Source organism: Bombina bombina, chromosome 4 (genome assembly GCF_027579735.1).
Source record: "Bombina bombina isolate aBomBom1 chromosome 4, aBomBom1.pri, whole genome shotgun sequence".
In the NCBI taxonomy this organism is placed as follows: Eukaryota; Metazoa; Chordata; class Amphibia; order Anura; family Bombinatoridae; genus Bombina; species Bombina bombina.
The window spans coordinates 626733121-626745243 of NC_069502.1; the positions used below are offsets into that span (position 1 = coordinate 626733121).

At 39.4% G+C, this 12123-nt stretch overlaps 1 long non-coding RNA gene across 1 annotated transcript in view; it reads left to right on the top strand.

Annotated features, from left to right (window-relative positions):
- The first annotated feature begins 2059 nt into the window (after positions 1 to 2059).
- Positions 2060 to 12123, top strand: part of LOC128656641 (uncharacterized) — a 44592-nt gene continuing 34528 nt past the window's right edge. Inside the window, exon 1 of the long non-coding RNA XR_008402037.1 lies at positions 2060 to 2430. This is a non-coding gene — a long non-coding RNA (uncharacterized LOC128656641). The remainder of the gene's footprint in view (positions 2431 to 12123) is intronic.

Genomic DNA, 12123 nt, shown 5'->3' on the forward strand with positions numbered 1-12123 from the left:
CATGTCCCTTTAATCTTGTTCTTAAAGTCTTGCAGCAGGCTCTGTTTGAGCCAATGCATTCTGTTGATATTAAATTACTAACTTGGTAGGTTTTGTTTCTTGTTGCTATTTCTTCTGCTCGCAGAGTCTCTTTCGGCTTTGCAGTGTGATCCCCTTACCTTATTTTTCATGCTGATAAGACCGTCCTCCGTACTAAGCTGGGGTTTCTCCTTAAGATAGTGTCGGATAGCAATATTAATCAGGACATTTTTGTTGCTTCTTTTTGTCCCAATCCTTCTTCCCAAAAGGAACGTCTTTTTGCATAACTTGGATGTTGTGCATGTTCTAAAATTTTACCTTCAAACAACAAGATTTTTGGCAGACTTCTGCCCTGTTCGTTGTTTTCTCTGGTAAGCATAGGGGTCATAAGTCCACTTCTTCCACTCTTTCTCTCTGGTTGAGAAGTGTCATCAGTTTAGCTTATGTGACAGCTGGACAACAGCCTCCTGAGAGAATTACAGCTTATTCCACTAGGGCTGTCTCTTCATCCTGGGCTTTCAAAAATGAAGCTTCGTGGAGCAAATTTTGCAAGGCAGCCACATGGTCCTTCGTACATACTTTTTCCAAATTCTACAAATTTGATACTTTTGCCTCAGCTTAGGCTTCTTTTGGGAGAAAAGTTCTTCAAGCGGTGGTGCCTTCTGTTTAGGTCTACCTGTCTTGTTCTCCCTCCCTTTCATTCTGTGTGCTCTAGCTTGGGTATTTTTCCCACTAGTAATTAGAATGATGTTGTGGACTCTCCATGCCATAGGAAAGAAAACAAAATTTATGCTTGCCTGATAAATGTCTTTCTTTCCGGGCGTGGAGAGTCCACGACCCCGCCCATATTTTGTATAAACGACTGTATTTTTATGTAAACCTCAGGCACCTCTATACCCTTGTGTTATCATCTTTTTCCATTTCCCTTTGGCCGAATAACTGGGGGTTATGGGTAAGGGAATTGACACTTAACAGCTCTGCTTGGGTGTTCTTTGCCTCCTCCTGATGGCCAGGAGTTGAATATCCCACTAGTATTTAGAATGACGTCGTAGACTCTCCATGCCCGGAAAGAAAGAAATGTATCAGGTAAGCATGAATTTTGTTTTCATTTTGTGTCCTCTAGTTTGGGTATTGGTTCCCACTTGTAATTGGAATGATTTGTGCACTTTCCATGCCTTAGGAAAGAAAACAAAATTTATGCTTACATGATAAATGTCTTTCCAGGCATGGAGAGTCCACGACCCGTCCTTATTTTTATTCAGACGGCAGTTTTTTTTGTAAAAACCTCAGGCACCTCTATACCTTTGTGTTATCATCTTTTTCCATTTTCCTTCGGCCAAATGACGGGGGGTTATGGGTAAGAAAAGTGACACTTAACAGCTTGGCTGGGGAGCTCTTTGCCTCCTCCTGCTGGCCAGGATTGCATATCCCACTAGTAATTGGAATGATTCGTGGATTCTCCATGCCTGGAAATAAATAAATGTATCGGGTAAGCATAAGTTTTGTTTTTTTTTAACAAAAATTCTGGTGTTGACTGCCCCTTTTAATTTTATTTATGTTCTCTGCTGCTTAAAAATTGGACAAACAGTTGTGTTAATGTTCATTTTTTTTAGTCTGAAGCTTCATATTTGTAAAACTCAGTATGTGGATTTTATTTTAAATACAGGAAACATTTTTAGATTTTTTTTTTTTTTTTTTTTTTTTAATCCGATTAATCAAAAAAACAATTGATTAATTGATTATGAAAATAATCGTTGGTTGCAGCCCTTCTACTATGTTTAAACCAAATCTTCATCTTTACAATTAACACTGGTTTGCACGCAAATAAAGTTTGGCTTTTTTCCCCAACTTTTTTGATCCATTGAGTTCTATGGGGGAATAGGTTATCGGGCATGTTCAGCATTTTGTGCTCTTCGCACTCAAATCATAATATGAGCGCAACCCAAGGCATGCAAGAACCTTACTTCTAACGCAGTTAACGCTCTAGCAAAAGTGCTAAATAGTGCTTCACTCGAAATCTGGCCCATAATGTGTAAACCATACTTGTATACCTCTACCACTAAAGTATGACCCAGTCAGTTTCAAATAAGTGGTCGGGGGTTCAGAATTCAAAAAAATTGTCTATTTTCATTAACGTGTTTACACTTAGATTATACACTGTATGTATTTTAACTCCATATTTTAAATATCAATTACTTTTTTATTTCTTGTTTGACTCCTATTTCTGTTTCTTGTGTTTCAGCTCATAGATCAACTAAAACCTGGAGGACGATTGATATTACCAGTTGGACCAGCTGGCGGAAACCAAATGTTGGAACAATATGATAAGCTAGAAGATGGAAGTGCCAAAATGAAACCTCTGATGGGGGTGATATACGTGCCTTTAACAGATAAAGAAAAGCAGTGGTCCAGGTGGAAGTGATTTTCTGTTCCCCTCTTTCTCCTTTGAGATGTACAAAAGGTGAAAGGTCTGGATTTCAGCAGATAACTAAAGTGGCTGCCTTTGCTGCTGTCATTGCTCTCTGCTATTTCCATACCATTTAACGCTAGCTTAACAAGCAAAGCTGCATCAGTGTGTTAGGACAATATAAAAACATGCTTGCTTAAACATTTATGTAATTTTGTTTTATACTTATTACATAATTAACATTAGATAGCCTTTTTAAATGCAATAGAACATAATTTTAGATGCTTATCACTTATTGGAGTAGTATTTTTTTATTTTGTTTAACCAGCTTTAAAATAAACATTCCAGTTGATTTTATAAAATGCATTTTAAATATGATTAGAAAATCTCTGCACTATACTTGTATTTCTTTCCTAAGATATGGTGAGTCCACAGAATCATCAATTACTAGTGGGAATATCTCTCCTGACCAGCAGCGGCAAAGAGCACCACAGCAAAAACTGTTAAATGTTTTTAGGCTTCTTTTTTTCTTTTGTATAAATTTATTATTTATTTTCTTTCATGTAATTAGCAAGAGTCCATGAGCTAGTGACGTATGGGATATACATTCCTACCAGGAGGGGCAAAGTTTCCCAAACCTCAAAATGCCTATAAATACACCCCTCACCACACCCACAATTCAGTTTTACAAACTTTGCCTCCCGTGGAGGTGGTGAAGTAAGTTTGTGCTAGATTCTTCGTTGATATGCGCTTCGCAGCAGGCTGGAGCCCGGTTTTCCTCTCAGAGTGCAGTGAATGTCAGAGGGATGTGAAGAGAGTATTGCCTATTTGAATTCAATGGTCTCCTTCTACGGGGTCTATTTCATAGGTTCTCTGTTATCGGTCGTAGAGATTCATCTCTTACCTCCCTTTTCAGATCGACGATATACTCTTATATACCATTACCTCTACTGATTCTCGTTTCAGTACTGGTTTGGCTATCTACTATATGTAGATGAGTGTCCTGGGGTAAGTAAGTCTTATTTTTTGTGACACTCCTAAGCTATGGTTGGGCACTTTATATGTAAAGTTCTAAATATATGTCTTTAAACTTATATTTGCCTTGATTCAGGATGATCAATATTCCTTATTTCAGGCAGTCAGTTTCATATTTGGGTTAATGCATATGAATATTAAATTTTTTTCTTATCTTAAAAAATTGTTTTCAAATTGACTTTTTTCCCTGTGGGCTGTTAGGCTCGCGGGGGCTGAAAATGCTTCAATTTATTGCGTCATTCTTGGCGCGGATTTTTTTGGCGCAAAAAATTTCTGTTGTCATTTCCGGCGTCATTCTTGACGCCGGAAATTGTTCGTGATTATGTCATTTTTTTGACGTTTTGCGCCAAAAATGTCGGCGTTCCGGATGTGGCGTCATTCTTGGCGCCAAAAATTTTAGGCGCCAATAATGTGGGCGTCTTTTTTTGGCGCTAAAAAATGTGGGCGTCATTTTTGTCTCCACCTTTTTTACACATTATTTCAGTCGCATTTTTTCATTGCTTCTGGTTGCTAGAGGCTTGTTCATTGGCATTCTTTCCCATTCCTGAAACTGTCATTTAAGGAATTTGATAATTTTGCTTTATATGTTTTTTCTATTACATATTGCAAGATGTCTCAGATTGACCCTGGATCAGAATCTACTTCTGGAAAAACGCTGCCTGATGCTGGTTCTGCCAAAGTTAAGCGTATTTGTTGTAAACTTTTGGTAACTGTTCCTCCGGCTGTAGTTTGTGATGAATGTCATGATAAACTTTCTAATGCAGATAGTATTTCCATTAGTAATATACCATTACCTGTTGCTGTTCCCTCAACATCTAATACTCAGGATGTTCCTGTTAAGATAAGAGAATTTGTTTCTAAATCTATTAGGAAGGCTATGTCTGTTATTCCTCCTTCCAATAAACGTAAAAGGTCTTCTAAAACTTCTCATTTTTCAGATGAAATTTTAAATGACCGTCATAATTCTGATTTGTCTGTTTCTGATGAGGATTTTTCTGATTCAGAGGATTCTGTCTCAGATATTGACACTGATAAATCTTCATATTTATTTAAGATGGAATTTATTCGCTCTTTACTTAAAGAAGTTTTAATCTCTTTAGAAATGGAGGATTCTAGTCCTCTTGATACTAAATCTACTAAGCGTTTAAATTCGGTTTTTAAACCTCCTATGATTATTCCAGAAGTTTTTCCTGTCCCTGATGCTATTTCTGAAGTAATTTCTAGGGAATGGAATAATTTGGGTACTTCATTTACTCCTTCTCAAAGGTTTAAGAAATTGTATCCTGTGCCATCTGATAGATTAGAATTTTGGGACAAAATCCCTAAAGTTGATGGGGCTATCTCTACTCTTGCTAAACGTACTACTTTTCCTACGGCGGATAGTACTTCCTTTAAGGATCCTTTAGATAGGAAGATTGAATCCTTTCTGAGGAAAGCTTATTTATGTTCAGGTAATCTTCTTAGACCTGCTATTTCTTTGGCTGATGTTGCCGCCGCTTCCACTTTTTGGTTGGAGGCTTTAGCGCAACAAGTATCAGACCATAATACTCATAGCATTGTTAAACTTCTTCAACATGCTAATAACTTTATTTGTGATGCCATCTTTGATATCATTAGAGTTGATGTCAGGTATATGTCTTTAGCTATTTTAGCTAGAAGAGCTTTATGGCTTAAAACTTGGAATGCAGATATGTCTTCCAAATCAACTTTGCTTGCTCTTTCTTTCCAAGGTAATTATTTGGTTCCCAGTTGGATTCTATTATTTCAACTGTTACTGGGGGGAAAGGAACATTTTTGCCTCAGGACAAAAAATCTAAAGGTAAATACAGGGCTGCTAATCGTTTTCGTTCCTTTCGTCAGAATAAGGAACAGAAGCCTGACCCTTCCCCTAAAGGAACGGTTTCTGTCTGGAAACCTTCTCCAATCTGGAATAAAACCAAGCCTTTTAGAAAGTCAAAACCAGCTCCCAAGTCCATATGAAGGTGCGGCCCTCATTCCAGCTCAGCTGGTAGGGGGCAGGTTACGATTTTTCAAAGACATTTGGATCAATTCGATTCACAGTCTTTGGATTCAGAACATTGTTTCTCAAGGGTACAGGATAGGTTTCAAGGTAAGGCCACCTGCGAAGAGATTTTTTTCTCTCTCGCATTCCAATAAACCCAGTGAAAGCTCAGGCATTTCTGAAATGTGTTTCAGATCTAGAGTCAGCCGGGGTAATTGTGCCTGTTCCAGTTCTGGAACAGGGTCTGCGGTTTTACTCAAATCTATTCATTGTACCAAAGAAGGAGAATTCCTTCAGACCAGTTCTGGATTTAAAGATATTGAATCGTTATGTAAGGATACCAACATTCAAAATGGTAACTATAAGGACTATTCTGCCTTTTGTTCAGCAAGGGCATTATATGTCCACAATAGATTTACAGGATGCATATCTTCATATTCCGATTCATCCAGATCACTTTCAGTTTCTAAAATTCTCTTTTCTAGACAAGCATTACCAGTTTGTGGCCCTTCCGTTTGGCCTAGCAACAGCTCCAAGGATCTTTTCAAAGGTTCTTGGTGCCCTTCTCTCTAATCAGAGAACAGGGTATTGCGGTATTTCCTTATTTGGACGATATCTTGGTACTTGCTCAGTCTTTACATTCTGCAGAATCTCATACGAATCAACTTGTGTTGTTTGTTCAAAAACATGGTTGGAGGATCAATTTACCAAAGAGTTCGTTGATTCCTCAGACAAAGGTAACCTTTTTGGGTTTTCAGATAGATTCAGTGTCCATGACCTTGTCTCTAACAGAAAAGAGACGTCTGAAATTGGTTTCAGCCTGTCGAAACCTTCAGTCTCTATCATTCCCTTCGGTAGCTTTGTGCATGGAAATTCTAGGTCTCATGACAATCGGACGCGATCCCCTTTGCTCGTTTTCACATGCGACCTCTTCAGCTTTGTATGCTGAACCAATGGTGCAGGGATTATACAAAGATATCACAATTAATATCCTTAAATCCCAATGTACGACACTCTCTGACGCGGTGGATAGATCACCATCGTTTAGTTCAAGGGGCTTCCTTTGTTCGCCCAACCTGGACTGTGATCTCAACAGATGCGAGTCTGTCAGGTTGGGGAGCTGTATGGGGATCTCTGACAGCGCAGGGGGTTTGGGAATCTCAGGAGGCGAGATTACCAATCAACATTTTGGAACTCCGTGCGATTTTCAGAGCTCTTCAGTCCTGGCCTCTTCTGAAGAGAGAATCGTTTATTTGCTTTCAGACAGACAATGTCACAACCGTGGCATATGTCAATCATCAGGGTGGGACTCACAGTCCTCAGGCTATGAAAGAAGTATCTTGGATACTTGTATGGGCGGAATCCAGCTCCTGTCTAATTTCTGCGGTTCACATCCCAGGTGTAGACAATTGGGAAGCGGATTATCTCAGTCGCCAGACGTTACATCCGGGCGAATGGTCCCTTCACCCAGAGGTATTTCTTCAGATTGTTCAAATCTGGGGTCTTCCAGAAATAGATCTGATGGCCTCTCATCTAAACAAGAAACTTCCCAGGTGTCTGTCCAGATCCAGGGACCCTCAGGCGGAGGCAGTGGATGCGTTGTCGCTTTCTTGGAATTATCATCCTGCCTATATCTTTCCGCCTCTAGTTCTTCTTCCAAAAGTGATTTCCAAAATTCTAATGGAACGTTCGTTTGTGCTGCTGGTGGCCCCAGCATGGCCTCACAGGTTTTGGTATGCGGATCTCATTCGGATGGCCAGTTGCCAACCTTGGACTCTTCCGTTAAGACCAGACCTTCTATCTCAAGGCCCTTTTTTCCATCAGGATCTCAAATCATTAAATTTGAAGGTATGGAAATTGAACGCTTGATTCTTAGTCATAGAGGTTTCTCTGACTCAGTAATTAATACTATGTTACAGGCTCGTAAATCTGTGTCTAGGAAGATTTATTATCGAGTCTGGAAGGCTTACATTTCTTGGTGTTCATCTCATAAATTCTCCTGGCATTTGTTCAGAATTCCTAGAATTTTACAGTTTCTTCAGGATGGTTTGGATAAAGGTTTGTCTGCAAGTTCCTTGAAAGGACAAATCTCTGCTCTTTCTGTTCTTTTTCACAGAAAGATTGCTATTCTTCCTGATATTCATTGTTTTGTACAGGCTTTGGTTCGTATTAAACCTGTCATTAAGTCAATTTCTCCTCCTTGGAGTCTTAATTTGGTTCTGAGGGCTTTACAAGCTCCTCCGTTTGAACCTATGCATTCTCTGGACATTAAATTACTTTCTTGGAAAGTTCTGTTCCTTTTGGCCATCTCTTCTGCTAGAAGAGTTTCAGAGTTATCTGCTCTTTCTTGTGAATCTCCTTTTCTGATTTTTCATCAGGATAAGGCAGTGTTGCGAACCTCATTTAAATTTTTACCTAAGGTTGTGAATTCTAACAACATTAGTAGAGAGATTGTTGTTCCTTCATTATGTCCTAATCCTAAGAATTCAAAGGAGAGATCTTTACATTCTTTGGATGTAGTAAGAGCTTTGAAATATTATGTTGAAGCTACTAAGGATTTTAGAAAGACTTCTAGTCTATTTGTTAGCTTTTCTGGGTCCAGAAAAGGTCAGAAGGCCTCCGCCATTTCTTTGGCGTCCTGGTTAAAGTCTTTGATTCATCATGCTTATGTAGAGTCGGGTAATTCCCCGCCTCAAAGAATTACGGCTCATTCTACTAGGTCAGTTTCTACTTCCTGGGCGTTTAGGAATGAAGCTTCTGTTGATCAGATTTGCAAAGCAGCAACTTGGTCTTCTTTGCATACTTTTACTAAATTCTACCATTTTGATGTGTTTTCTTCTTCTGAAGCAGTTTTTGGTAGAAAAGTACTTCAGGCAGCTGTTTCAGTTTGATTCTTCTGCTTATAATTTCATTATTTTGAGATTAAAAACTTTTGTTTTGGGTTGTGGATTATTATTTTTCAGCGGAATTGGCTGTCTTTATTTTATCCCTCCCTCCCTAGTGACTCTTGCGTGGAAGTTCCACATCTTGGGTATTCATTATCCCATACGTCACTAGCTCATGGACTCTTGCTAATTACATGAAAGAAAACATAATTTATGTAAGAACTTACCTGATAAATTAATTTCTTTCATATTAGCAAGAGTCCATGAGGCCCACCCTTTTTTTGTGGTGGTTATGATTTTTTTGTATAAAGCACAATTATTCCAATTCCTTATTTTTGATGCTTTCGCTCTTTTCTTATCACCCCACTTCTTGGCTATTCGTTAAACTGAATTGTGGGTGTGGTGAGGGGTGTATTTATAGGCATTTTGAGGTTTGGGAAACTTTGCCCCTCCTGGTAGGAATGTATATCCCATACGTCACTAGCTCATGGACTCTTGCTAATATGAAAGAAATGAATTTATCAGGTAAGTTCTTACATAAATTATGTTTTTTGTGTTTTGATGGACTAAGTGGCCCTGCAAAATGTTATTTGTACTCTGTTGGGGGCTAATGTGGAACCTCCTATTTCTTTCTGTTCCTCATGTATTGAGGGAACATTGCATTACAAAGATAAACTTTTAGAAGCTGAGCTGTTTTTTCTAGGGAAGATGCTGTTCAAGTGCAGCCTTGTTCTCAGGCATCCCTACCCTTGTCTGCCCGCATGTTATACCCTGTGCTTCCTCGCATGCTCCAGCTGGAGTTTTCTTTGCAGGATATGGCTTCTCATATATCTTCTGCAGTTTCTGAAGCATTATCTGCTTTCCCTATGTTGCAGGGGAAGCGTAAGAGGAAATTTAAAAATTTGGAGACCCCTGTTTCAGGGGTTGTTTTTTTCTAATGTCTCTTCTCAGAAGTCTGAGGAAGAGGATTCTTCTTTATTGTCTGAGGGTGAGATCTCTGACTCGAACAGTATATTTCCTCCTGATGCTGAAGTTGTCATTCAGGTTCAAATTAGAACACCTCCGTTTGTTACTTTAGGAGGTTTTGTCTACTTTGGATGATTCTGATTCTATGGTTGTAATGACTCCTAAAAAAATCTAGCAAGCTTATTATATATTTTGCTGTTCCTTCTGCAGTGGAGGTATTCCCTGTCCCTGATCGTGCTTCAGAGATTGTTGCACGGGAGTGGGAGAAGCCTGGGATTCCTTTTTCCCCTTCTCCAATAAAAAAAAAAAATTTTTATTGCTTAAAGAGTCTTGGTAGACGGTGCCTAAGGTTGAGGGTGCTATTTCTACTTTGGCTAAGAGATATACTATTCCCATTGAGGATAGTTGTTTCTTTTTAGGATCCTATGGATGAGAAGCTTGAAGCTTTTTTTTAAGAGGATGTATGTTCATCAGGGGTTGCAATGGCAGCCTGCGGTGTGTATTGCTACTGTCACTAGCGCAGCAGCTTATTGGTTTGTTGCTGATTCTATTCGGTCAGACACTCCTATTGAGGAGATTCAGGATAGGATTAAGGCTCTTAAATTGGCTAATTCCTTTATTACTGATGCTTCTCTTCAAGTTATCAAATTGGCAAAGATTTCTAGCTTTGTTGTTTTAGCTCAGTTTTATGGTTAAATTCCTGGTCTGACGATGTTTCTTCTAAATTAAGCTTTTTGCCTTTTCCTTACAAGGGTAAGACCTTGTTTGGACCAGGTCTGGCTGAGATTATTTCTGATATTACGGGAGGTAAGGGTAATTTTCTTTCTCAGGATAAGACATATACAAAAGCGTCAAAGTAAGTTTCGGAACTTCTCAGCTAAACCTTCCCCTTCCTCTTCCAAGCAGGAGCATTCTAAATCCAATCATTCCTGGAATAAGGGGAAGCAATTTATAAAGCCTGTTACTGACTCAAAGTCAGCATGAAGGGTCTGCCCCCGATCCGGGAGCGGATCTTGTGGGGGGCAGATTTTCTTTTTCGCTCAGGCTTGGGTTCGGGATGTTCTGAATCCCTGGGTGGTGAACATTGTATCCCTAGAGTTCTGGACTAATCCCAGGGCCAGGTTTCTTCTCTACAGGTTATCTGTAATCCAGATAGAGAGAGAGGCGTTCTTGTGTTGTGTCCAGGATTTTTCCGATATGGGAGTAATAGTTCCTGTTCATTTTCAGGAGCAGGGTCTGGGTTTTTATTCTTATCTGTTCGTAGTTCCTAGAAGAGAGGAAACATTCCGTCCTATTCTAGATTTCAAGAGTGTGAATACGTTTCTCAGAGTTCCGTCTTTCAACTTTCAAGATGGAGACTGTTCGTTCCATTCTTCCTTTAGTTCAGAAGGGTCAGTTCATGACCACAGTGGATTTAAAGGATGCATATCTGCATTTTCCTATTCACAAGGATTATCACAAGTTTTTAAGATTTGTGTTTCTAGACAAACATTTTCAGTTTGTGGCCTTTCCATTTGGTCTTGCTATGGCTCCCAGGATTTTTTTCGAAGGTTCTAGGAGCATTTTTGGCGATTCTTTGGTTACAGGGTGTTGCAGTGGTGCCTTATTTGGACGATATTTCTGGTTCATGCGCCATCACTTTAACAAGCAAGCTCCCTTACGGAGATATTGTTGTTTTTTCTGCGCTCCCGCGGTTGGAAGGTGAATTTAGGGAAAAGTTCCTTGATTCCGGCTACAGGAGTTGTATTTTTGGGGACAATAATAGATTCCCTAGATTTTTTTTTTTTTTTTTCTCAGAGGCCAGAAAATCAAAGATCTTCAATCCTTGTCTTATTCTTCAAGCCTTTCCCTGGCCATCAGTAGACATCATTCCGTTTGCTTGGTTCCATCTCAGGCCTCTACAGTTGTGCATGCTCAGACAATGGAAAGGGGATTATGCGGATCTGTCTCCACATATTGTTTCTTTCATGTAATTGGCAAGAGTCCATGAGCTAGTGACGTATGGGATATACAATCCTACCAGGAGGAGCAAAGTTTCCCAAACCTCAAAATGCCTATAAATAAACCCCTCACCACACCCACAATTCAGTTTTACAAACTTTGCCTCCTATGGAGGTGGTGAAGTAAGTTTGTGCTAAGATTTCTATGTTTATATGCGCTTCTCAGCATTGTTGAAGCCCGATTCCTCTCAGAATACAGTGAATGTCAGAGGGACTTGAAGGGAGTATCACTTATTGAATACGATGATTTCCCTAACGGGGGTCTATTTCATAGGTTCTCTGTTATTGGTCGTAGAGATTCGTCTCCTACCTCCCTTTTCAGATCGACGATATACTCTCAATTTACCATTACCTCTACTGATAACTGTTTCAGTACTGGTTTGGCTTTCTGCTATATGTGTATGGGTGTCTTTTGGTAAGTATGTTTTTTATTACTTATGACACCCCAGCTATGGTTTGGCACTTTATGCATTTATATAAAGTTCTAAATATATGTATTGTACTTATATTTGCCATGAGTCAGGTTCATGTATTTCCTTCTGCAGACTGTCAGTTTCATATTTGGGGAAAATAAACATTTTTAAGAATTTTTTTTCTTACCTGGGGTTTAGTCTTTCAGTTGACTACTTTCTTGCAAATTGCGGGCGGTATTAGGCCCGTGGGTGCGCCAAATGCTAGACTTTATTGTGTCATTCTTGGCGCGAAAAATAAGGCTATGACGCAACTTCGTCATTTCCGGCATCATAGTTGACGCCAAAGCCTTACACACGGTTGCGTCATTAGTGACGCGCGTGTGTCATTTCCGGTTAT